At 28.7% G+C, this 24982-nt stretch overlaps 1 protein-coding gene across 2 annotated transcripts in view; it reads left to right on the forward strand.

Moving 5' to 3' along the window:
* The window catches only part of LOC129917769 (probable G-protein coupled receptor No18), a 162793-nt gene that overhangs the window by 112941 nt on the left and 24870 nt on the right, over positions 1-24982 (forward strand). The window contains exon 1 of one of the 2 annotated variants that reach the window (XM_055997875.1): positions 10749-11025. The exons of the other annotated variant lie outside the window; for it this stretch is intronic. The gene's annotated coding sequence lies outside the window, so the exon portion shown is untranslated. Of the gene's footprint in view, positions 1-10748; positions 11026-24982 lie in introns of those variants that run through there. 2 annotated transcript variants of the gene reach the window in all.

Consider the following 24982-nt stretch of genomic DNA (forward strand, 5'->3'; position numbering starts at 1 on the left):
CAAAGTTCTATACGTCAAAAGTTAATTATGAATGAATCTTGTTTTTTTTTTTTTTTTTCTTGTCCCGGAAACTAAAATAACAACTTTTTCTATTAAGTTCTTTTTATTAGATAAAATTAAATAAACAAACAATTAAGATGAAAGTATACCCACGCTTTCATTTAAAAGAAGAAGGAAATATAAATAGAAAATTCTTTAGTTTTTTTTTTTTTTTTTTCTAGACAAAATTCATAAATCAAATATTTATGTTATGATGAGGATGACTCTGTTGGATATATGTATTATGAAGAATCATATAGAAATACTCAAATCCAAACCAACAACTTGAACAAAGAAAAACATAATAATTGTTTGAGGAGATAGTTTTTGGAGTATTTATTTTTCTAGTTGAATCACCAAAAACTGTGAAAAAGCACAAGGATAGAATAAAATGCACAGGGTTCGGAAATCTACTTTCATAGAAGTTTTTTTTGTAATTTGAAGTGGTACTTTTAGAATCTATATGTAAAATGTAGGGAAGGAATGTAAGGATTTACTTGATGAAGATGAAAGTAAAACAAAAATGAGAAAAAAAAATACTTGAGGATCTCATTTTAGTACTTTCAAACTCTTTGAACTTTCAATGTTCCAAAACTGAACCCTGTTTTGAGGTTTTCTATAAAAAAAAACCACATCATAAAACGAGGACTCCGTTTTCTTGCTCTCATCCTTTCATTGTATCTTGTAAACGTTCATTTTGTTCAATTTTTTTTTTTTTTTTTTTTTTTTGTTAAATTTTGAAACATCTCATCAAATGTTTATTGTTACCTATAGTTTCCAGGAAATACCAACACTTTTAAATTGGCAAAAATAAATAAAATAAAAATTTTCCAATTCTGTTAAAACTCAGAAGGTGCTGGCTGTTTCGTGCTGTGGTGTTTGGAGAATATAAAGTTTCTTCTTTTAGAAATTGAAAAGTGATAGAGTAATCAGGACAAACGATTTATTTATCATCAAATAACCACACAACTTTGAACAATACAGAGATACAAATTATATTTTTCAACTTTAATTTATTTTTTGTTATTTCATATCAGACCTTTATTGGATTTTGGTTTATATTGTCTTGGTGTTGACTGTGGTTTTGTATTATTTATGAGATTTGAAAGGTGATATAGTAATTTTTGAAGGAGTTGAAATGGTTTTTTTGTCGCTGAATTTATGTTTTTGTTTTATGTTAGAAGATAAGGTTTAGACTTAAAGATTTAACGTTACTTCAAAGTATTATTATAATAAGGTAATATTTTACAAAATGCTAATTTTGAAAAGAGTTTGAAACGCCCGAAGAGTCCAATCTACTTATTTTCTTATCGTCTATGTCTTTTCAAATAAAGAGATAACTGCCAATTTATTATTCAAAGAAGCTTGTTTTGAAGTAAAATACCATTTTGAACCAATACTCGAAAATTTTAAATTAAAAATACAAAAAGTTATTATACAGAAGAAAGAGTTTATTAAGTAATTGCTTCGTTTTTAATGATTAAAGAGAAAGGCTTTATTGGTGGAAAGATTATTTAAAGTTGTAAAAATTTAAGCTTATTTTAAAGCTTCATATTAGCCTTTTATATTAAAAAAAAAAAAAAAAAAAACAAATTCATAATTACAATTTTGGCGGTATGGCAAGGGACATTGTTCTGTTAAAAAATGAATCTGCAAGTGTCACAAAAAATCTTCAACGCAGAGGGCTCTAATACATTCTTCATAACACTTCTGTTAGTTACTTTCTATTCTAGGATGACTATTCTACTTTTTTCATCTCCAGATTGCGATCTTCAGATCATCACATCTCCAGTTTTCCCTTCTGGGAAACAACTGTAGTATGCATTCCGAGCTCATTGTTTTATCTGGTTCCATTTGCGCAAAAATGTGTATTTCAAACATACAGCAGCAGCATATATTGATTCCTTTAAGAAGATAAAATTGTTTGTCGTACATGTCTCGAGTTCAATAGTCGTTTTTCTCTAACTCCTTTTGGAAAATTCAGCTTCAGCTACGGCTTGAGTGCTCTAAGTCCAACTTTTACAAGCCTTTTCCTCACTGAGCTTGACGAAATTATTTTCCTTCAAGTTTTCCTGTAACTCAAAACAGTCACCAAAAACCGATCTTCTACTGAGGCGCTGTGTTTCAGTCAGAGTACCGTTTTTTCCTAAGCAGACTATTTAACTATTAAACTAATTAAAATCGAATTAAGTTTGTTTTAAAAATTCCATTTTTTTCATACTTGCACTTAGGCTGCTGTTTTTCGGTTAATTTTGTTTTGTTTATTTTATTGGAAAATTGGCCATTATGTCCAATAATAGAGATTGCTTAGCTTACAAATGATTGCAAAAGAAAATTTGATAAATATCAAGCCTTATCAGATGGTTAATTTAGCAAAAAACACTGATAGATTTATCAATAACTTTGTCAAAGTAAATTCGTTATAAGAAAATCCTTGATCAAAAAAATTATTCAGCCTTTTTGAACAACAAAACATACCTAAAATTTCTTTGATTACTCCAATTTCTCATTTTCTTTTTCCTGATTGAAACCCCATCTCTTGTTCCATATTTCTATTTAAAATCTTTGATTATTGTAAATAAATGAATGTGTTTTATGTTTATTTTTACCTTTCCATCTTGAATTACCAACCAAAGCAAAGCATTCAAATCCATTGAAGTCTAAATCCATTTGATAAATAAATGTTCTTCCTATAAATATCCCTTAAATTTGTTGTCACAACTTCAATAAATCATGTTTCTCAGTCATATATCAATCCATCCAACCCCACCCTTTTGCACCTCAAAACCATACACATTTCTATTAAAGAATTTTTGAAACCTCCAACGATAAAGTAATTTCGTATAAAGACTGAAAACCGATAAAAACATTAATCCTAATAACTTTTTTTTTTTCTCATTATTTTTGTTGTTTGTATTTTTATAAATTATTTTTTTTTTTATATATTTTCACCGCAAAATCAATTTATCATCACGCCTGACTAATTTTTTGGTTTTTCCTTTGAAAACGCAAATAGAAAATAATTTTTTTTATGTTGTGATTTTTTTTCTCCAACGTAATTTTATTCATGTGGTAAATAAATTTTTCGATTAAAAATACAAAAAAAAAGTTCATACAAATTTACTTAGTATAGGAAACATTGTGAGTACTTAACGTTCTGCGGTTAGGTTACTACATCAAACGGTTTGTGAGAGGAAAAAAAAAATTGTACGTACGCCATTCAAAAACCAGACACAACTTAAGGCACACTTTTTTTTTTGTTTTTGTTGTTTATTTTGTTAAATTTGTGATTTCTTTTTAGAATTTTTTTTAAAATAAATAAAGAGACAAATAGGTAAGACCTAAGCTGTTGTAGAATTTCAAAAAGGAATAATATTATTATATTATCATTCAGTTAAATAATTTTAGTAGATAGCAAAAAAAATAGAAACGGAAACATTGGGGAAATCCAAATTTTGTTGGCAGACAGAATGAGTTCATTTACCTCATACACAAAAAATAAAATGATTTAAAATTGAAAATGTTAAAAAAAAACTGAAATTTTTTTAAGAACAAATTAATAATTTCGAAACTATGAGCCAGAATATTTTAATGTTTAATTTTCGATACGAAAAAGGTCTTAAAATGTTCGTTATAGTTGAAAAAAAAACCACGGTGGCCAGACCACTTACGAAATTACATTTTAGTTGAATATTTTTTGGTATGGTGACGTGAAAATCTTAACGAAAAAACAAAATAACAGTTATTACACTAGTTTACAAAAAAAAAAATAAAAAAATTTTGGACACCAAGTGCCATTATACTTTTCGTATTAATTTGAGCCCAGAAAACTCGAAAATCTTATCTAAAAAAATATTAATGGATAGGTTTTCGAGATATGATTTATTAAAGTTTTTTCCAGCCTTCTTAGTATTCGAGCTATATCTTGAGTAATAAACGACTAATCTGAACAAAAAAGCCGGCACCTGAAAGCTGAGTAAATAAGCAATAACACTAGAACAACTTTTCTGGGTCACTCTAAATGTTTATGTGCAATGTATTAAAACATTTTAAAAACAATTTAAAAAAAAAAATCAAAACCTTTCGAATCCTCATAGTTTTAAATTTGTATGTATAGTACACTTTTGTGGCATAGATAAAAAGATATTTTTCTTCAAAATCTATGGATAAATTATAAAGATATGACCTTTCTTGTAACGATCAATATTTTCAACTTTTTGTGTTACTTTTTGAGTTTGTTTTTTTATAACTTGAAAAGCAAGTCGAATTTTAAATTTTTAAAGAAATTTTTTAGAAAAATTTAAAATTGAAGTATTGCGACTGGGGTCGCACGTACTTGCTCTTATGGTAAAAGTTACTCTAATGTTAAAGTTTTCAATTGAACAAAATAAGGGAAAAATTAAAATTTGATATTTTCACTGAATTTCGTTAGTGGTGCAAAAAAATAAAATCTATTTTTATAAATAATTAAATACCGTTTTAAATGCTCTTTTACAAAAAACTAAGTATGCCATTTTATTTCTAGTATAAAAAGGAATTTTTAGAAAAAAAATTTCGAAAATCGTTAGAGCCGTTTTTTAAAAAATTAATTTTTTATATATTAAAATTTCCTAACATTTGTCAAAAAAAAATTGATATGCAATTTTGAATAAATAATTAATTTACACATAACAACGAAATTTCAAAATTTTTCACCAACCCGTTTCCAAAAAATTGATTTTTCAAATAAAAAATTTGAAATATTTTTTAAAAATCCAAAAATGTGTTTTTTGAAAAATTAAAAATTTTTTTAAATAATGATTGTGTAAACGTTCCTGTATTAAAAATTTGGTCGAAATCTGTTTTGTCGTTTATGAGAAATTCATAAATCCAAAAAACCGTTCTATGGCAGGTACCGTTAATAACGGTACAAAAAATATTTTTTGTATTATATAAGGCGGCTCTTATCAATAACAGTAAGCATAAAAATTTTAATCAAAATCGTTAGAGCCGTTTTTGAAATAAATCAACTTTTCTGTTTCCGTTATATGACAGGTACCGTTAGTTTTGGTCCTAAAAAAAAAAATTCAATTTCTCCTCTAGGGAATCACCCAAAACTGTTAACTACCAAGTTTGAAGAAAATCGCTTCAGTAGTTTATACTGTAGCTCGAGGTTCTTACAGACAGACAGACAGACAGAATTGCCGGACCCACTTTTTTGGCATTCTCCATCATCGTAATGTAATGTAAAATTGTTATCTCGAGTTCGATTTTTTTTACGAATCCTAAACTTGCCCTATAGTACCTATATCGCAAGTAAAAAGAGAAAAAAACAAAATTTTAATGTTTTTACTAAATGTTCTATTTTTATCATTTCAGCATTTATAGATATTGAACATGTAACTATGAGGATTCGAAAGATTTTGATTTTTTCTTTCAGTAATAAAGTTGCACCTAAACATCTGTAGTGACCCAGAAAAGTTGTTCTAGTGTTTGTTGCTTATTTACTCAGCTTTCAGGTGCCGGCTTTTCTGATCAGATAAGTCGTTTATTACTCAAGATATTAGCCCAAATACTTATAAGAAGGCTGGAAAAAAACAAAGACAATAAACTTTGAAAAATCATACCTCGAAAACCTATCCGTCGTAATTTTTTTTAAAGTGATTTCCGAGTTCCTGAGGTCAAAGTAGGTACACTGAGGGAAAAGCCACCATAAAACAACGTGAAACGAATGAAAATCACATTAATTTAAGTATTATTCGGAATGATTTTGCGTTGAAGATGAACATTTTAAAATCAACTTGGAAAATAGGTTAATTTTTGATGGTTTCGTATCTTAAAGTCACATAAATCAAAGTAGTTCAACTTTGAATCAACGACACGTGTCAACTTCAATTTATTTATTCCCATTTTTGTCCATTTTGGCTGTAAACCAGTGTTATTATGAAGAAAGAAAATAGTCAAATCACTTTTCAAACCTGTAAAAAGGGATCTAATCAAACACAATCGAATTTCAAAAAAAAAAAAAAACAAAAATCCCATTTCTGTTCCTAATGGAATTGTCACTTAATCTTTTATTCAAAAAGAGGTCGATTTAGTTCAACAATAAATAATGACACAAATTAATCGAAAAAACACCTTTTTACACAAAAATTTCCTTTCATATCGAACCAAAATAAAAAATACTTACCTTCAAAATTCTCTAAATATAAAACAACAAAAAAATATCTTTCTCATTTTACTAAATTTACCAAAACAAAAAAATAAACCATCAATTTTATCAAATCAATTTGTCTTAAACAAAACGTCACAACAAGATATTTTCCTTTAACTCAAAGTCTCAACATCCATTAATATATTTTCCTTTCAATCCTTTATCCATTTTGTGTTCCATTGGAGTGTGAGAGAAAGACATTTTCTTGTTGCTGTGTTTGTGAAATTTGACAGATTGAGTCCATCAAACAATCACAATGATAAATTCACCCAAAATTCAATGATGACAAAACTATGTATATAGTATGTACATATATTTTAGAAAGGATCTCCATAGTTTCAAACATTGCAAACAGATGTTGAAAATATAACAAAATTTATTTATATTGAAATTTGTAGTATCCAGTCCAACTCACTCTTTATGATATTGATCCATCATATACATAGAACATATAAATGCTTTAGACGTAATGTGTTCTATCCTATTTTGTTTGTTTTTTTGGTGATGTATGATACACTTTCATCATTTAATTCTAACATTTCAAGGATTTTTGAAATATTCTCAAAATATTTATATGCAAATTGAAAGGGGAAGCTTTCAAGATAAAAGGTTTTATTCAATACTGAGAAGATTTAATTGCATGACTGGGTTTCATGGTAGAAATAATTTATTAAATATTTGTTTAAAACATTTAATAAAAATAAAATGTTTAATTTATTTATGGTACTGTTATTGGACTGTTTCAACAAAAAAGTTTTAAGGTTGATAAAAGTCTCTATTGACTCTGTCTCTATTCAGGTTCTTAAAAAGTATGTACATTTTTTATAACTAAATAAATAATCCTAGTTTTCCAAAGTAGTCAAAACAACCACAATAACTTTATTTCAAATTTTATTTTTCTGCAGAAAACATAGATGCACTTTTGATTGCGACTGCTGAGTGATTCAAAGACTAAATTTTCAACTTCAAAAAGCCAAATTTTCAGAACAAAAAATCCCTGGTGATAAATTTTATTTTATTTATTTTTCTTAACTCAAACAAAACAAATAAAATAAGTATTCACTTAAATGAAAGACAGACCACAATCACCACTAACCGCCTTCTTTTTCTAAAATAAAAGAAAAAAAGTTTTTTTTTTTGTGGTTCCCTCTTCCAAGTGATGACTTGACAGCTATCTGAAAAGAAATTTACGCCTCCTACATAATTCATGTTTCCGACATCAAGCCATCAAATTTTATAAATGACAGATTACTTCTGGTATTTGAGTTTTCAAAAAATGAAACAAAAACAAAAAGAAAAGAAAACATGATTCGTTCCATGTATTTTTATACCTATACTAAAGAAAATTTTAAAAAAGTTTGAGTTCATCAAGCTGAATAGTAAATTTTAAAATTTATACAACAACTTTGTTTTAATATTAAAAAAAAATATTTTTAACCTTTTTTTGTTAAATTTCCAAGAAGAAAATTCATAAAATGACAAACAGCTGGAAGGCACAGTCAAACAAAATGAATTTTAATTTTTAATTTATGCTGTACTTTCGTACTTACAAGGAAAGTGAGAAAAGAACAAATAATAAAAAAAAAAAGTGCAATCACTTAGAGAGAAAACAGACCGTTTTTAAACTTGAATGCATTGTAAAAGGTTGCTAAGGACAGTTGAAGCATATTAAATGAGAAAAGAACTCTCGATTATTCAGTGTAAATTTCATGAATCAAAGAACTATGTTTATTTCAACACTTCTGGAAATGGAAAAAAATATTTGTTCGTCTTTTTTTCTGAAAAAAAAGAAAATAATAACGACTTCTTTGGTATGCAGTTGTAGAAAAAAGTGCATGGAGATTATTTTTAGCACTCAAGAATAGTTTTAGGTACCTATGATCTCAAATAGTTTCTATGACCAGAACTGAACGAAATTGAATTGGGAGCACCTTCAACCAATAGCTTTCCAATACAAAAAGAATTATGAAAATTGGTTCACTCAGTTCAAACTTATGAGGCAAGAAACACAAAAAAAAATAGACGAATTGAATACCTCCTCCTTTTTGAAAGTCGGTAATAAAATGCACGGTATGCTCTTACGAATGTTACAAGTGTGTGCAATTCACACGTGTTAGAAGTGAAACCTTAAAAAAATATTTTTCTTCCAAAAAAAATTGAAAAAATCTATTTTTTTTTATTCCATCACCTTTAAATCCATATTTTTTATTTGACAACCTATAATAAATTTTATATCATCTGAAAGCTTATTGTTTAACCTTTTATATAACGCTTCAATCATATTTCTACCATGCCTACAAAAAAGTTAGAATTCTTTAAAGCCAACCATATCGAAATTTAAAACTGAGATTACGGTACTTCCTAAACTGGGGGCTGGTCATCGGCAATAGATCTCCACAGTTGTTTTGAAGTATTTTTCAAGTTTTTCAATTTAAGATTGTGTAACTTGTAGAGCACGTACCGTTATTTATTATATCAAATAAATGGAAATATTATCAGTATGTGTGTTAAAGTTAAATAAAATTTGTATGTGCTCTAGATCAAAAGATATAACGTGTTTAGAAAAATAACATTTTTTTACCGATATCTCAGAATTTTAAATATGAAATTTATTTAAATTTTGCACAATTATAGTTTATTAAATATCTACAGTATAATTTTCATTCATCTATCTATTTAAACAAAAAAGTTATAATCAATTGATTTTTCCTGTCGCTTTTTCGTTTCATCTTGTTTCAAATCACTACGATAATAGAGAAGTTTTCACTTCAAAAATTTAAACAAAATTCATTGGTCCATTACGAAAAACTCAATTCTTCAAAAAAAAATTGAAAGTTTTTTTAAAGATCCAAAAACTTTCTTTTTCAATTTGTTTAAACTTTTAAGTTGATTACGTTGGAAATCACTCCTTAATAGTTTCCAGGATATTGCGTGAAAATCGAAAAAAAAATTTCAGTAGTTTTACTAGTACAACTTAGTAGTTCCAAAAATCAAAACTATTTAATTTGACGTTCGGTCGTAAATATAAAACAACTGTACACTACACTGATAAAAAAGACACACAAAAACCAAATGGAATCTGCATTAAATTAGAGGATTTCTGCATGGTTTTCGCTAAAAAGTTGACAAATCTTCTTAATTTCATGAATGTTTAATTTGAAGGAATATCTTTTTATTTTTATGAATTTTTATGAATAATTGAACACGACCGACTCAGTTGGTATTGCCATGTTCAAAGGAGAGATCCTGAGAACCCCGTCAAAAAAGCAATATCATATAACGTTCCAACACGAAATAAAAAGAAAGGTAGGCCTAAAAACTCCTGGTACAAGCAAATGCAAAAACACCAGCATTCAGTTGGCCTCAGAAACGGAACAATACAAAACCGGGAGGCTTGCCGCCGATTTCTGAGGTCAACCCGGCGAACCCCACAGGCGGATCACTAGTGTGAAGCAGTAACGTGGGAAGGTTATGATCCCCTCGACATCGAGATCATAACAGCGCCGAGAAAAAAGGAAGAAGAAGATCTTTTTATTTTTATGTGAAGACATTTTACTTTAAGGTGGACTTAAAATAATACATTTTTTAAATTTTCCGCATTTTTGATCATCGCTCGCTGTTATACTCAACTATAAACAATCCACAAGCCACAAAAAAAATACCTTTTTCTTTAATATTGTATGTAATAGTAATTAGTATGCAAATATGAAGAATTGATAGTTGATCTATTTATTCTTAGTCGAGTTTTTTTTTAAAGAAAATTCTAACTATAATTAAGAGAAATTAATTTTAAATTTAACAGAAAAACATTTATTTTAATAAGATTTGCAGAAAAAAAAATCTCATTTTTATGTTTGATAAGATTAATTAGTACACTTTTTCTAAATTGCAGTCATGTATGCAAATAGTTTTTCCAAATTTCATTTAACTGTTAATAAATACTTCAAAAATTTTATCAAGATTCTTTCACAAAAAAAACTTGACTTGAATTTATTGATATTGATAAAACTATTCCACTATTTATGATAAAAATAAAACATCAAAGTGTAACGTTCAACTAAATTCCAAGTACAAAATAAGTTTTTAGCAAAAACATTTCTAAAAAAATTCCAAGAAACATGAAAATATTTTATCCTACATGCTACATAACACCAAAGAATACTCCTGAACACAAAATCGATTAATAAACAAAAAAAAAAAAACCTCCTTTGATAAAGTCACTAACTTCATTGTTAACACAAAAATGTGGAGCTCATTAATCTACGTACTTAATTTTACATAGTCAATAAAATAGTAGACTTTAAGTGCTTCCCGTGTTAACATCCGAAAAAGCTTAGATTTGTTTTCTTTTTTGTGTCCAAATAATGATGTCACGAGTATTATAAAGTGCTTCTGCTTACTATAAACGCCATGTTTTGATTGCTTTTACTATCTATCAATACTATTTCAGACTAAACTTAAACTTGTCACCACTGATGTCAAAGATAAGATAAAAAATATGTGTACAAAGCTTATTCAGTATTTTTTATAACCGATGACTATCAAATGAATGATATCTTTTTTATGACTTTTAGTAGGTAAATCATGATTTTTTGCAAGAATTTGATAAACGTCAGACACAAAATAGGGCGTAGATTTACTCAGTTTTGTTATCTAGTAAAAAATTACAGATGAAAAAAAAAATGTCAATACAGACAGTAGACAGTCTGTCTTTTAAGAACTTCAAAGAAAGTTCAGTATAAGTTTGAGTGAAAACGTTTTGAAAGTTTGAAAGAAATATTCTTGAAAGACAAGTAAGTTGATCAATAGATTATACATTTTAAGAGGCATTATTCATCCAGTAATAAAAAAAAAAAAAATATTTAAAAAAAATTAATTTTGCTTCATTGGGGAACGCGGAACGGAAGAATCTAACAAAGTCTACAAAATTCTCTTGAGTGCAAGGGTGTTTTTTTTTTAAGAAATAATAAAATTCGGAAATTATACCACAAAAACTGGGACAAAAATGTTACACTAACGAAAATCATTACATATGGATATGTTTAATTTATAACAGAAACCAAGAATCTAAGCAGTCTATACAAATATTTTAGGTAAAAGGGTGTTTTTATTTTTGGGGAAATAAGGAAAATCCGCGATAAGTAAGATAAAATCAATGTAAATAAAATACCCTTACGAAATTTATTAAAAATGTTGTCTTTCCCATAGGAATTACGAATTAAAAAAATCTATACATTTTTTCCATGTGAAAGGGTGTTTTTTTTTTAGTGAAAACAAAAATTACTTAGGGTGACCCTAATAAAATTTGGTAAAAATGTTGAATTTGGGATAGAAAGCAAGAATAAAGAGTTTAAAAAAAAAATAGGTGAGAGTTTAAAAAAAAAATAGTGAAAAAAAAAATCTGTAATTGGTCCCAAAAAGCCAATGATTCATTTAATTTTTGGTTCGATGACAAATTGAACGTTTGTGTTTAAGTTCTTAGACGTTTAACACATATTATTGGCTTTCTTGTCCTCGAAAAAACACCCTTCCACCAAACTTTTCCTTATGGACTTTTTTATCCTTGGTTCTTATCCCAAAAGCAAATTTTTTAGCAAGTTTCATGAAAGTAACAATTTCTTTTTAATGCTTATTTTACCTGTACTATTGCAAGTTTCGAACGAAAATAAATGACAAAAATAATTCATGTTTTAATAACAACTATTAGTTAAGAGCTCTAAGTCTTTGAAAACTATCATATCTAAATAATGATGGTTTGGCACGAAATTGCTACAACATTTAGTAACTAATGTTAAATTATCCCGTGCAATCAATTTCCACTTAGCCCCAAAATCCAAAATGTTCTTGGGGGGATATTAGTTCGATGAATTTGCACAATTAACTACAAACTCAATATCTTATAAGTTATAACTAAGCAACTTCAACTAAAATCCCATGAAGACCCAACTGCGCCTACAAACAGTATAATCGATTCTCTATTTTGATTAATGTTATGCGTGTATTCAAAGCGAAATACAATGTTCTATTTAGGAGGGAATCTTAACCAAAATACAAACACAACCCTTTCGGGGGTTAATATATTATACAAAACCCTCTTCGTCAATATCGAAGACAATGTTTAATAGGTTTCGTCACGATGACTGACAAGAAAAGGAGGACCCTTCTGTATCAATGAGAGAGTTCCAAAGTTTACCCATTTACCCTTTTGGCAAATATTAACAAAGGTGACGAAATATAGGTAAATAATAATTTTTTTTGTTTACGTTAATGACATTTGTTGTTGTTTTTGTGAAACTAAATATGCTTATATCAACATTTATTATTTAATTTATCATTTTCATTAAGAAGAAGAATCAAGTTTTTATGTACATAAGTCTCAGAGCTTTAACGATGATTTCGAGTTCAATTTCCGGTAGAACCCTTTTTCTGCCAAACTAATTATAGATTTTAATTAAATACTTTACAAAAAACTCCATCAAGTCATCAGTCATTGGGAAAATATTGTAGATATCAGTTTTAATAAGGCTTGAACGAAAATTTCTCTTGTGAAAATGAACTTTTGATAATTAACTGATATTAAGCTTCTATAGAGTTTCTATTCATACATTTTTAGGTCCATTAAGAATTCCTTAACTGATGATGATGGGGTTATTGTGTTGCTCTTAGAAATTCTATGATATGAACAATAGGCTAGAGATTTATACATTTATGTATGGAAGAATATTGCGTTTTATAATTTTGAGAGGGTTCTCTTAGAATTGAGCATAATTTGTTTTTAACATAGGTTCTAGTAAACTGAAAGAATATGGTCTTGTTAGACAATATTCTCTGGTAGGATAAACTTTTTAATGAAGTCCTTAACAATTGAATAATGAGTATTAAGATTTCGCATAAAAATTCTTAAGTAAATTTGAAAAGAATTTAAAGAATGCATTTTTAGATTTATAAATGATAAGGCACAAAAGTTGAAGTGTTGCCGTTGTTTCTTAATTTGACTTTTTTCTATTTATTTTGAAAATCCGAAAAATTTGGTTTGTAATTTCCAAATAAAAAAAGTTACCGAAAAAATTTTTGATTTTTGAAATGTTTGGAATGCAGTTATTCAGATAAAAACCTTTTATTTAAGATTATGTAGAAAAACTACACTTTTGTTTTAGAAAATATTGAGAAAAATTGAAAAAAAAAAAATGATTTTAAGATCGATTTTTCCGTAAATGGCAGTAAATTGGCGGGAAATATTTTTACATAGAAACCCAAAATATAGTTTTCTAATAGCCTTTTACCATTTTAATTTGAATCTAGCAATTGAATAGAATGTTTCTAACATGCAATGTTTTTGAGATATCGAATTTTAATAAAAAAAATCGTATTTTTGCATTTTTCTCAATATTTTTGAGGTTATACGAAAAAATGGTTTGACAAAAAGTTGTAGACATTTTTACTATCTGCAACTTTTGCATTTACCTTTTTTCGATAGGAGGTCTAGTTTTGATAGAAATCGTAAAAAAACCCTATTTTTGACACCCACACCACTTTTTTGTCCACCCATTCAATTTCCAGCAATTTGTTTGTGGGCAATTTATTTTTCAACTTTCATATACCATTTATCCTTAATTTTCCCACCACCCAACATGCTAATAATGTATTTTTTTTTTTTTTTTTTCAAAAACTATTGGCACGGCTCTAAAACAGTGCAGTGCAATAACACCTGCATGTGTTATTACCCAAACGAAAAGGAAATATCCCCTGCAGGCTTTATTTCCTTTTAAAAGTGGCAATAACACCTACTTTAAAGAGACATTACTTTTGATTGTCAATCGATGGATTTGGAAGAAATTTTTGAAAATGTATTTTTTTTTATAATATTAACTCCTAAGTGGGCTTGAGGTCAATTTTGTTTATCCTAATATTTATTCGACGTTTCGGTTGTGATTACAACCTTCTTCAGGAATCTATAATAAATGCTCTTAGTCTTAAAAATAATAATTAAAAAGAAAATAAAAATCTATACTTACAATGTTAATAGCGAAACGCTTTATAAATTTTTGGAGTTGAGGTCACTTGAACTTATATATTGACTTACAATGTTAAGCTTAAAAAATGGGATCGGGTCAAAATTCTGGCTTCAAAATTCTGCTTTTCAAAATTTTGCTTTTTTAACGAAAATTCTGTTTTTCAAAATTCTGCTTTTTTTCTATTCTGCTTTTCAAAATTCTGCTTTTTAAAATTCTGCTTTTCAAAATTCTGCCAGTCTTATACTTAAACAAAAAAATTCTGCCAATTCTGTATTTTTTTAGAGCATATGCTCTGACTAAAGAAAAATACACCTCATTAATTTAATTCAACATTGGTACTTTCCTAAATTTTTTTGTTTAAGTGTCGCAAATATTTTTTAAAATGCATCGACTGACTTTCTTTCAAATAAATTCTATAACTTATTGGAACCGATGTTGTTTGATACAAAATATTCCTTTTCTTATTCAAATTTTTGAATATTCATCTTTATTTGATAAATTAAAAAATTTTGAATTTTTTTCGGAAATGTTTAATATTAAAAACCTTTTCTTAATATTTTCAAATTTATTCATTTATAAAACAAAAATTAATTTGCATTCAAAGAATGACAAATTACTAAAGTAAATAATCAAATAAGCAGATAATTTTTCAAGAAGATGATTTTACAGAATTCTGCAAAAAATTAAAAAATAGTTTGGAAAATGTTAAAAAGCTTTTTTTTTTTGCAGAATTTTGAAAAACAGAATTATGAAAAGCAGAATTTTGAAAAACAGAATTTTGAAAAACAGAATTTTGAAAAGCAGAATTTTGAAAGCAGAATTTTGTAAAGCAGAATTTTGAAAGCAGAATTTTGACAAAAGAATTTTGACCCCGGCAGAATTTTGACCCCAACCCTTAAAAAATGTTTAAGATCTTTAAAATCTTAAATTTTATAGGTATGGATTGGTTTTCTTTATTTTTATAATATTTCAAAATTCAATTAATGAAGTCTTGAAAAAGACGTTTCAATCAATCGAAATTTTAAAATAATGAAATTTAAATTTCACATTTGATAAGAAATTCAAAATTTTGAACTTCTAATCAAAAATGATCTTCAAAATTCAAGTCAAATATACCTAAATATTTAGCCTAAAATATTTCTACGCACAAACTGACTATAAATATTGCTCAACTCTTCGCAACGTCTTCTTCAAGACTTCATTAATTGAATTTTGAAATATTATAAAAATAAAGAAAACCAATCCAGATAAAATTTAAGATTTTAAAGATCTTAAACATTTTTTAAGCTTAACATTGTAAGTATAGATTTTTATTTTCTTTTTAATTATTATTTTTAAGACTAAGAGCATTTATTATAGATTCCTGAATAAGGTTGTAATCACAACCGAAACGTCGAATAAATATTAAGATAAACAAAATTGGCCTCAAGCCCACTTAGGAGTTAATATTATATATTAAATAAAATGCACGACTGGGTCGCACGTACTTGCTCTTGTAGTTCAAAGCATCTTTATCTTAAATATCTATTGGAAATTTAAGATTTTGTGAAGAAAAAAAAAATAAAAACAAAAAAAAAATCGAAAGTTAAAAAAATTAAATTTTTTAAAAATTTTTTGAAAAACTTTTTTTTTTAATTTTTTTTTACATTTTACACTTCAATACCTATGATGTCTGTAAATTTTGAAAAAATTGACTTATGCTTTGATGAAATATATGGACTTAAAAAACATGTCAATTTTTGAAAAACGGCAACGCCATATTTCCGCTCTTGGCATTTTTTGAGAAAAACTAAAAACGCAGTTTTGTTGGAATCAATAAGAGTACTGCGCACACCAAATTTAAACGAAATCGTTAGAGCCGTTTTCGAGAAATTTGAAATACCTCGAAAACGTTATATGGGAGATATGCGTTAAATTGGAGATATTAAAAGAATAAAAAAAACGGACCTAGGGAATAACCTAAAAAGCATCTGTACCAAGTTTCAAGCAAATCCATCCATCCGTTTAGGCCCTAGCTCGATGTACAGATGGACGCACAGACGCACAGACCGACGGACGGCATGACGAAAACCACTTTTTTGATCTTCTCCATCATCGTAATGTTGGTTTTGATTAAAACCTCGATTTTTTTTTTCTACACGAAACCAATACTTGCCCTATAGATACGGTGACCATCCGTCCCGGTTTACCCGGGACTGTCCCGTTTTTCTACAGCTTGTCCCGGGTTTTTATTCAAGAAACCCGGGACGTATAAGTGTCCCGTATTTTGTAATTTGTCCCGTGATTGTCCCGTATTTGGATATTCTCTGATTTTTGTATTCAATATTTTAAATACTTTGCACGGAAAATAAGAAAACATTGGGTGGAAATTAAAATTTTTCCAATTTTTCGGATAAAGCATTAAGCCTAGTACGTTGCTGAAGCAAAACGAAAATTTTTCTAAGTCTCCAAAGTCAAAAAACTTTTGCTGCAAGAAAAATTGCCTGGACAAATAATAAATGGGAGTGACAAAGTATTGAAAATTCTCCATATATTCTAGCACAGGTAAGAATTTCGTTACCTAAGCTGCGTATTGTACAACGAAAAGCAAAATTTGGTGCTGGTTTTGTATGAAAATTTTCGTTTCGTCTCTAGACTAGGCTAGTTTTTTTTTAATGTTCGTCACTCATTTAGTTCCAGCTTCTGTTTGTCAGGTTGCTACACCAGGTAAAATGTTTTCGAATAAAGAACAACATATGGAAGAGTAAAGAACCCAGATAAGTTTCAAAACTTTTAAGGACATGTTAAAAGTTGTGTTTAAGATCATACAATTTCAAAATCATTTAAAATAAAATTAAAATGTTAAAAAACAACTCTCCCGACTTGATCAAAAAAATAAGTTTTTAACAGACATTATTATAAAACCCCTTTCTTGATTTCTGATTTCGTAAACGACTTAAATGATTTCAACAAAAAAGCTCCCATAAAATCGTTTAGGAAATCTTGATATCAAAATAAGGAAAAATTATGAAAACTCATTTAAAAATTTTTTTTTTTTGAAAAATCAATATTTTCAAAACGATCCAACGAATTTTTTATCTGTCCCGGGTTTCGCTTCCAGAAATATGGTCACCGTACCTATAGAGCAAGTAAAAAGGTCACGAAGATAGAAATAATTTGTATTTTTTTTTGGCAAGGGAACTTTTTTTTGATTTTTTTTTTTTTCGAAAATCCAAAAAACTGTATTTATAATTTTTTGCCTGGATGTATAAGTCCTTTTCTTTCGAATCAAACTACGAGACTTTTCTCAAAAGATATCGGCTTCGGAATGTAAGAAAAAGAAAGAAAAAAAAAGTTTGTTTGGGAATATCTCAGGAACTAGACCTCGAAGAAACTTTTATTTTTCAGTTATGAATAAGATCTTAAAAGATCCTTATTTTGAAAATATATTTTTTTTTGTGGAAGGGATAGCCTTTGAATTGTTTGTCGAAGATAAAAAAAAAAACAGATTTGTAATTTTTTACCTGGATTCTTGTTGATTATGAACTCATATCTTTAACCCAAAATCTATTTCAATACTTTGGTCAAAAGATGTCAGTATGTTTGGTTGGAAATATTTCAGACACCAAACCTCCAACAAACTTTTCCTTTTCAGTTGTGAATAGAGCTTAGAGAAACCTTTCTTTTGAAGTCTCGTTCAATGGATTTGGAGGAAATTTTTAAAAAAGTACTATACTATACCTTTTATATTTTTTTAGCACCCATTGCCTATAACTTTCATTAACTGATTCAATTACTATAAGCACATTTACAACCACCAAAATGCTTGACAACATATTTCAATTTTCTCATACCCCAAAAGTGTTTTTCATAACAATAGTGAAAACACCCTATTAGCTTTTACTTAACCAATTTATACTCTAATTCCATTACAATTTCCTATAATCACACATTTCATTATAATTTAGCCCACAAAAAATTAATTTTTATTTCAATTCAAAATAATATTATTTAACAACCCAACGAATAGTTCACGTCTATCTTTGTTAGGTGCGTGTCATAATGTAATTTCCATTTGCATTTCACATGAAAAACCTCCATAATAATTAACGAAATATACCTTCCACCCTCGAAAAAACCCCAAAAAAACAGCTAAATACTATTATTAAACCATCGAATGGCTATGCTATCAGATTAGCTATTAATAACAGAAAAGTCATTTATCAGAATCACATGTCAAAAGTGTCATATCCATCGTTAAATGTCACATTTTATTTTAGAATTTTACACACAACACCAAAAAAACCAAAAAATAATATATTAGGCGTTTTTGTGTTGTTGTTTATGTAAAATCTAAAATAAAATGGAAAATTTCGTCCTTTATAGCCCTATGACATATAATAATAATAATAATCGGTTTAATCCAGAAGCCCACAAAACTTCATGCACACAACACAACACAACGCATAATGTTTTATAAATCCCTGTGGCATATGACAGTTAAAATTATTCATATTTATGCAGTTTTTGGTATTTTCAAAAAACCTCCATATGCATACAATTGAAATTCTATATAATGTATATAAAACAGATCCACTATTTAGAATGGCAATCACTCTTAATATAAATATGGTAAAACGAGAAAACCTCATATCCAAAAGATTTATGTTAGTAGGTGCTGCATATTGTGGTGACGTAAATTTTGGCGAATTTTTGGTTAATGTATTTGCATATAATAGTTATGAAGGTACTGTTTGTTTAGGTTGGAAAAGGAGGTAGAGCGAATTAGTGTAAATTTGAAACGTGATGTACATTTTGTAAATAAAAAAGAAAAATGGTTTAAAAATAATGTCTAACGCCTCTGGTATACCACTGTCAGTTATGAGTGAAAGAGAGATAAAATGATAAAGGTTTTAACTCAGACGGGTCTGTTGAAGAAGGGTTTCTTTATTGTTAAGGACTATGCTTTAGGGAATGATTCATGGGCATATTTGCAAAAAGTCGCACAGTGAGCCTGAACAAGTTTAAGGTTGACCTAAAATGACGACAAAAACTAAAAATGAGGCTTTGTTCCTGAAGGCCTCAGCAATAATAATCCGTTTTTACCATAATCGGATTAGCTTCCTTTTTCGAGATACCCCCCGTAAACGAGTTTTTTTCGAGAAAAAATATTATCAGCGCAAGGCTCGAGTACGATAACTTGGGCTCCGAGAATTGAAAACGGTTTTTTGTAGAGGTATTCAATACAATAATTTTTTTGTTATGAGAAGGGGGGTCTATGTCCCCCCCTTTAGGCGGGAGGGGCAATTTTCTAAAAAAACTACTTAAAAAAATATTAAAAACAACGGCAACACTTACTGTTATCAATGATACTTTTTCCAAAAGCTAGAATTGTACACTTAATTTGAGTTTTTAAATCAAGTTATTTAAATCAATTGTTTTCGAAATAATCGATTTCAAAGTCAACATTTGTGAAAAATATGTATGAAAAAATACATTGAATACTATTTTTGTCAAGTCTATTGATTTCAATACTACCAACATTTGTGAAAAATATGTATGAAAAAATACATTGAATACTATTTTTGTCAAGTCTATTGATTTCAATACGGGTTAAATTGATAATGTAAACTACCTCAATAAATTCCTTATCAAATACTGAAAACCACATGTTCTTAAGCCTTCTAGTTTTTGAGAAAATTAAAAAATAGGAAAACTACTTTCTATAATATAATCATAGGTACTATTTTTACTCGCTACTTTTTTTTATAGGAACGTTGTTGTTTATTAAGTTATGCATTCGTAAAACCACCAAAGTAGTTAAAAGATAACAACCAAACACGACATACATACGACTATTAAATGCAAACATATCGTAGAAAAAAACATCGATGGTTTAATGTTTCCGAAAAAATCATCGATGCTGAAAACATCGCTCTTGGAAACATCGAGATTTCGAAACTTCAAAGTTTTTTTTTTAATGAAACGCACAAGGCAAGTTCTTCCCAAAACACGATTGTGGAAGAAAAACATTTCTGAATTATTTTCGTACTGTACCTAAGCACAATTGAACCAAAAATTAAGGTATCTTCCATTTAAGAATTTTGTAAAAATATAGGTTATTTCCAAACCGGTCCCTGCGATTTTTATAAAAACATTCAACTGCAATCGCAATGTAAAATGTAGTATGGTCAACGTTGATTCAATATTGAAAAAAATAAATTTTAAAATGACGGTCTTCAACGCAAAATCATTCCGAAAAACAGTTAAATCAAAGTGGTTTCCGTTCATTTGAACAAGATTCACACAGTGAAGAACGGTTCTTAACTTCTAACTTTTTTTAAATGACAACCTCAATAATTTCAACAGATTTTTTAAACAAACATTTTATTGTATTAGGTAATGAAAAATAAAATATTGAAAAATTAATTTTTGGGATCAAGAAAAACATAAATCTTGGATCTTAGTGTGTAAATAATTACAATTAATGGCATACCAATTATATTTAGAATCGTGATTTTTTAATTTCTTTAAAAGTCGTTCTAACGACTTTAAAAATGTATGTTTTAAAAAAAAAATTCTTAATAAAATAAATCAAGTTGACTTCTTATACTTCAGCACTTGACCATTTTTTTTGTTTTTTGCAAGTAAGTTTTTTTAATCCTGTGACCCTCTCCAAACCGAATTTCTAGATCCGAGCCTGCAATAGTTAGTAAGTGAATGATTTGAACTATGAAATACAAAATCATTCATTCATTGCTTTCACATTATAAGCGTATGTCTAATTTTTAAACATAAAAGATTCGCCTATTTTCTATTCTTTCTCTCAATGCAGGAGACAAAACTAAGCAAAACTTGGCATCTATCTGAAGGAAATTAGCAAATTCAAAAAACTTAATATTTCAGAATATGATTAATCTTCGTTAACAAAATCAAAAATATTAATTAAAAAAAACTTAAAAATATAAAAAATAAAACAAAGCTTTTCCTTAGAATAGACTCAATAATGATTTCCATTATTTCCTCAACTGAATTAAAAGAATATTTGGTTGTCTATTAATTTAACCAATGTTTTGGTGTCATCAAATTGACTCTTTCCATATTTCACTACAAATCTTGCTGTCTAAATAACACAGGGCAACATGGGCTTTGTTTTATTAAGTTTGATGAACTCGAATCGGGGTTCTGAACTCTAATCCAAAGTCAAAAATTTTCTATCAGCTCGCGTTTTCTAGATATTCCCGTTAATAAATTCAATAATCGATTTTTTTTGCTACTTTTGAGGCATTTCCCAAGTACCTGTATCACCCAAACTAGATATGTTAGCCAGTGGCGTACGTTGAGTCGCCGAGGCCCCGGAGTAAGACTAAATTTTGGGGCCCCTTTGATATTTGGGGGCCCCTTAGTTACAAAAAAAATTACGTATACGCCATACATTTTTTTTGTATGGCTTATTTATTTTTAGGTTTATTTTCATGTTTTAATATGTTCGTAATGCACTTTGCTATATATACTTACTTAAAATGTCCCTCATAAAAGTAGTAAACACTTGTACTAGGGGCCCCCAAAATTAAATATTTAGAGACCCCTAAAATAAAATTTTTTTTTATCTTAGAACTGATAGTTCTTGGGGCTTCTGTTCTGAAGTAATAAATACATATTTTATTTTCCATCATCAGACATAATTTTTTTTATTTTGGGGCCGCTGAAAAATTATTTTTAGAGCCTCAAATTTAATTGCTTAGATTCCCCTAAAATATAATATAATTTTTTTGGAGCCAAGAATTAATAGGTATTGGGGCCTCTGTTTTGAAGTAATATTCGGAATGCCACCAATAACGTTATGTTTTTATTTTGGGCCCTGATGTATTTATGTCGGGGCCCCTGAATGCATATTTAATTTTCCTTTTGATTATTTTGAACTTTTGAAGATCCTCCAATAATATTTTTTTTGCTTTTTTGGGGCCCGTAAAGTATTATTTGTGGTGGCAAAGATTTTTCAAGTAATATTTTTTGGGGCCTTAAGATAAAATTATAATTTTTCTTTTAAAAAAACAGTTTATTTTTTTTTTTTTGGGGCCCCTGGGGTAACTTTTTTTAAAATCAATATACATATATTGTGTGGCTACCAATGCATTATACATTACACTGAATGACATAATTTGTTTCCCTTCTTTCTGCATTGTCTCCAGTGGGGGCCCTGGGGTCGGTCGGGGGCCCCCGGGGCACCTAAGGGATTGTACGCCCCTGATGTTAGATAAAAACTGATACTTGAAATCAGGGATGACAAATTAGTAAAAACAGTTAAGAAACTTCCTAAAACAAAAAAATGCAATCTTGTTTACCAGTGTAATTCGTTTTCACTAACGCAAGGTCCGCAGATGAGATGGGTGTGATATGTTTCTTTCCTTCGAAGAATCTTGAAGTTTTTTGTTTCCACTTAATCGACTATTGCTTTGATGTTAGTTGTTAGTTTTATCGTTGTTTAATATGAGAATATAAAGCCTCTATCAGGGAAATTGTGTTATGAGGAAAAAAAATTCTCCATTGCTATCAAAAGAGATGGTCCCAACTAATCGATAGAGCCTTGGAGTTTTTCGACAGGTTTTTATATAACTTTCGATATAGTTGAAATGACGCTTCGAAGAGAACTGGTGGATCTAGGTTGACAATGATCTCTAGTGCAACGATGGCAACATTTTTCCACTTCAGTTCCAGCAAATTTGACACTAATACAAACCTCGCTTCGTTCTCCTGATAATGCCAATATCATTAAGGTTAGGAAAGATTTGAATCGATTAAAAAAAAAAAAACTTTGCTCCTGGCGTAGACTTAATAGTTCCAAATATTTTTTACTTCAAGAATAAGGTTAAAGACTTTCGGGCAAATTAATCGGAAATTAAAATTGAAAATATTGTGTCATGGCCAAATTAAAATAATTACATTCCCTTCATGTACATCACCATTTTATAAAAAAAAAATAGGCTTTGGCCTTCCGTTTTACTTCCTAAGTCGTTTTTGGTTACTTTTATTTTGTTTTGTATTCTTTTCTAATTCGTCTATAGTGAATAAAACAATGAAGTATGCTTCATTCTCCCTTTTTTTAAATTTGTGTTCATTAGACCTTTCATCTGCCCCAATAAAGACAAAATTAAAAAAAAAAAAAAAAACAGTTTTTTAATAAATAACCCTAATTATCCCTCCCCAATTATGGGTTCAGTTTCCAGCCAAAGATAAATAACCCTTTTTTCCTCTTTTTATTTTTTTTTTTGCATTCACTTGTTCTTCAAAATCAAAAAAATATATATATAAAACTTCGACAGTTGACTGAACAAAATCGTTTGATAAAAAATTTCACCTCGAAGCTATTCATAGAGAGGAACCAAAAAAAAAACGAAAACAAAAAATAAAATGCAAAAAATGTTCAAAGAAACTCCCGATAAATACAAAAAAGAAAAACAAGTAGAAAAGAAAATTAAACATTATTTTCCACATTTGTGGAGCCACCCCTTTAAGTTTGCCAATTACGCCCCAAACTCATTTGAAATTTTACTTTTTTTGTTGTTTTTGTGTTTAGTGAAAACGACACGAAAAAATCACTGTAAGACAAAAACAAGAACAACAAAAAATCACACAAATCTCAAAAGAGAAAAAAAAGCGGAAACAAAAATTCAAACAGCGGAAGGAGTCCATATTGAGAACATTGTTAGGGCGGGTAAAAAAGCTCACACTTTTTTGTTTGTGTGTGTTTTTTTTTTTTTATTGTTTTGAGAGTTTGGGGGTCGGTATGGCCACGTTTTGTCGTATTTTTTCCACTTGTCAGCCATAATCTGTAAGGAAGTTTTGTGAGAGTAACTCTCTCAGTGTATACGATGATGTTTTTGTTTTTCCGCTTCCATGTATGAGGGGGAGGGGGGTTAAGGGGGGTATTAATGGCGCTCAGAGGGATATTAAATTGAACGGAATGATTTCGTTTATAATATTTTCCGTGACAGGAAACGGATCTAAATGGTGATTCCATTATTATTAATGCGATTGTGGCAGGTAAAGACAAGAGCAACAGCAGCAGAACTGTGAGAATAAATAATATAACATGAGGATGAGTGGAAAATTGCCTCTCTTTATGCTCTGTTAAAAACTTGTGTGCGTATAAAATATTTTGTGTTGCTGTGTTTTTCCACACATCTGAACATGCGAGTGTGTCGTTTCAGGTTTTATTTTTATACTGAAACTGGGATTGTTTTACATTTTTTAATTCGATACACCACACACTTTTGCGAATTGGATTGAATTGGATTTAGGAGGGGAGTCAATTAATCGGGTAAGTGGTTAAATCGGTCGTAAGGGTGCAAAATTTGTTTCGCCCGGAGGATTGTTTATTCATACCTGCCGGGATAAAACCCATTTTGCGTAGTTGTTTTGCAAAGTGAAAACAATTAACAATAGACAAAAGGGAAAGGTACAATGGAGAATGGATGAAATATACATAGATTTTCATTTTGTAGGAGGATTTGCAGAAATTTTGTGTGCAGTCGATGGTAATTTATTGTAGTTTAAAATGTGTGTAGGTTTTCAAAATGTCCACTAATATAGTGGTGCAAAATTTTATATACTATGTATAAGGTAACCGTATTAAGGTTGTATAGGCAGGATAGTCGAATTAAGTGTCATGGTTCAAATTTAATTAAAATAGATTGTGACTAATTTTAGAGAATTAATTGTGAAATAAAATAGTTATTAATGGTAATTTTGAATA

Source organism: Episyrphus balteatus, chromosome 4 (genome assembly GCF_945859705.1).
Source record: "Episyrphus balteatus chromosome 4, idEpiBalt1.1, whole genome shotgun sequence".
NCBI lineage: Eukaryota > Metazoa > Arthropoda > Insecta > Diptera > Syrphidae > Episyrphus > Episyrphus balteatus.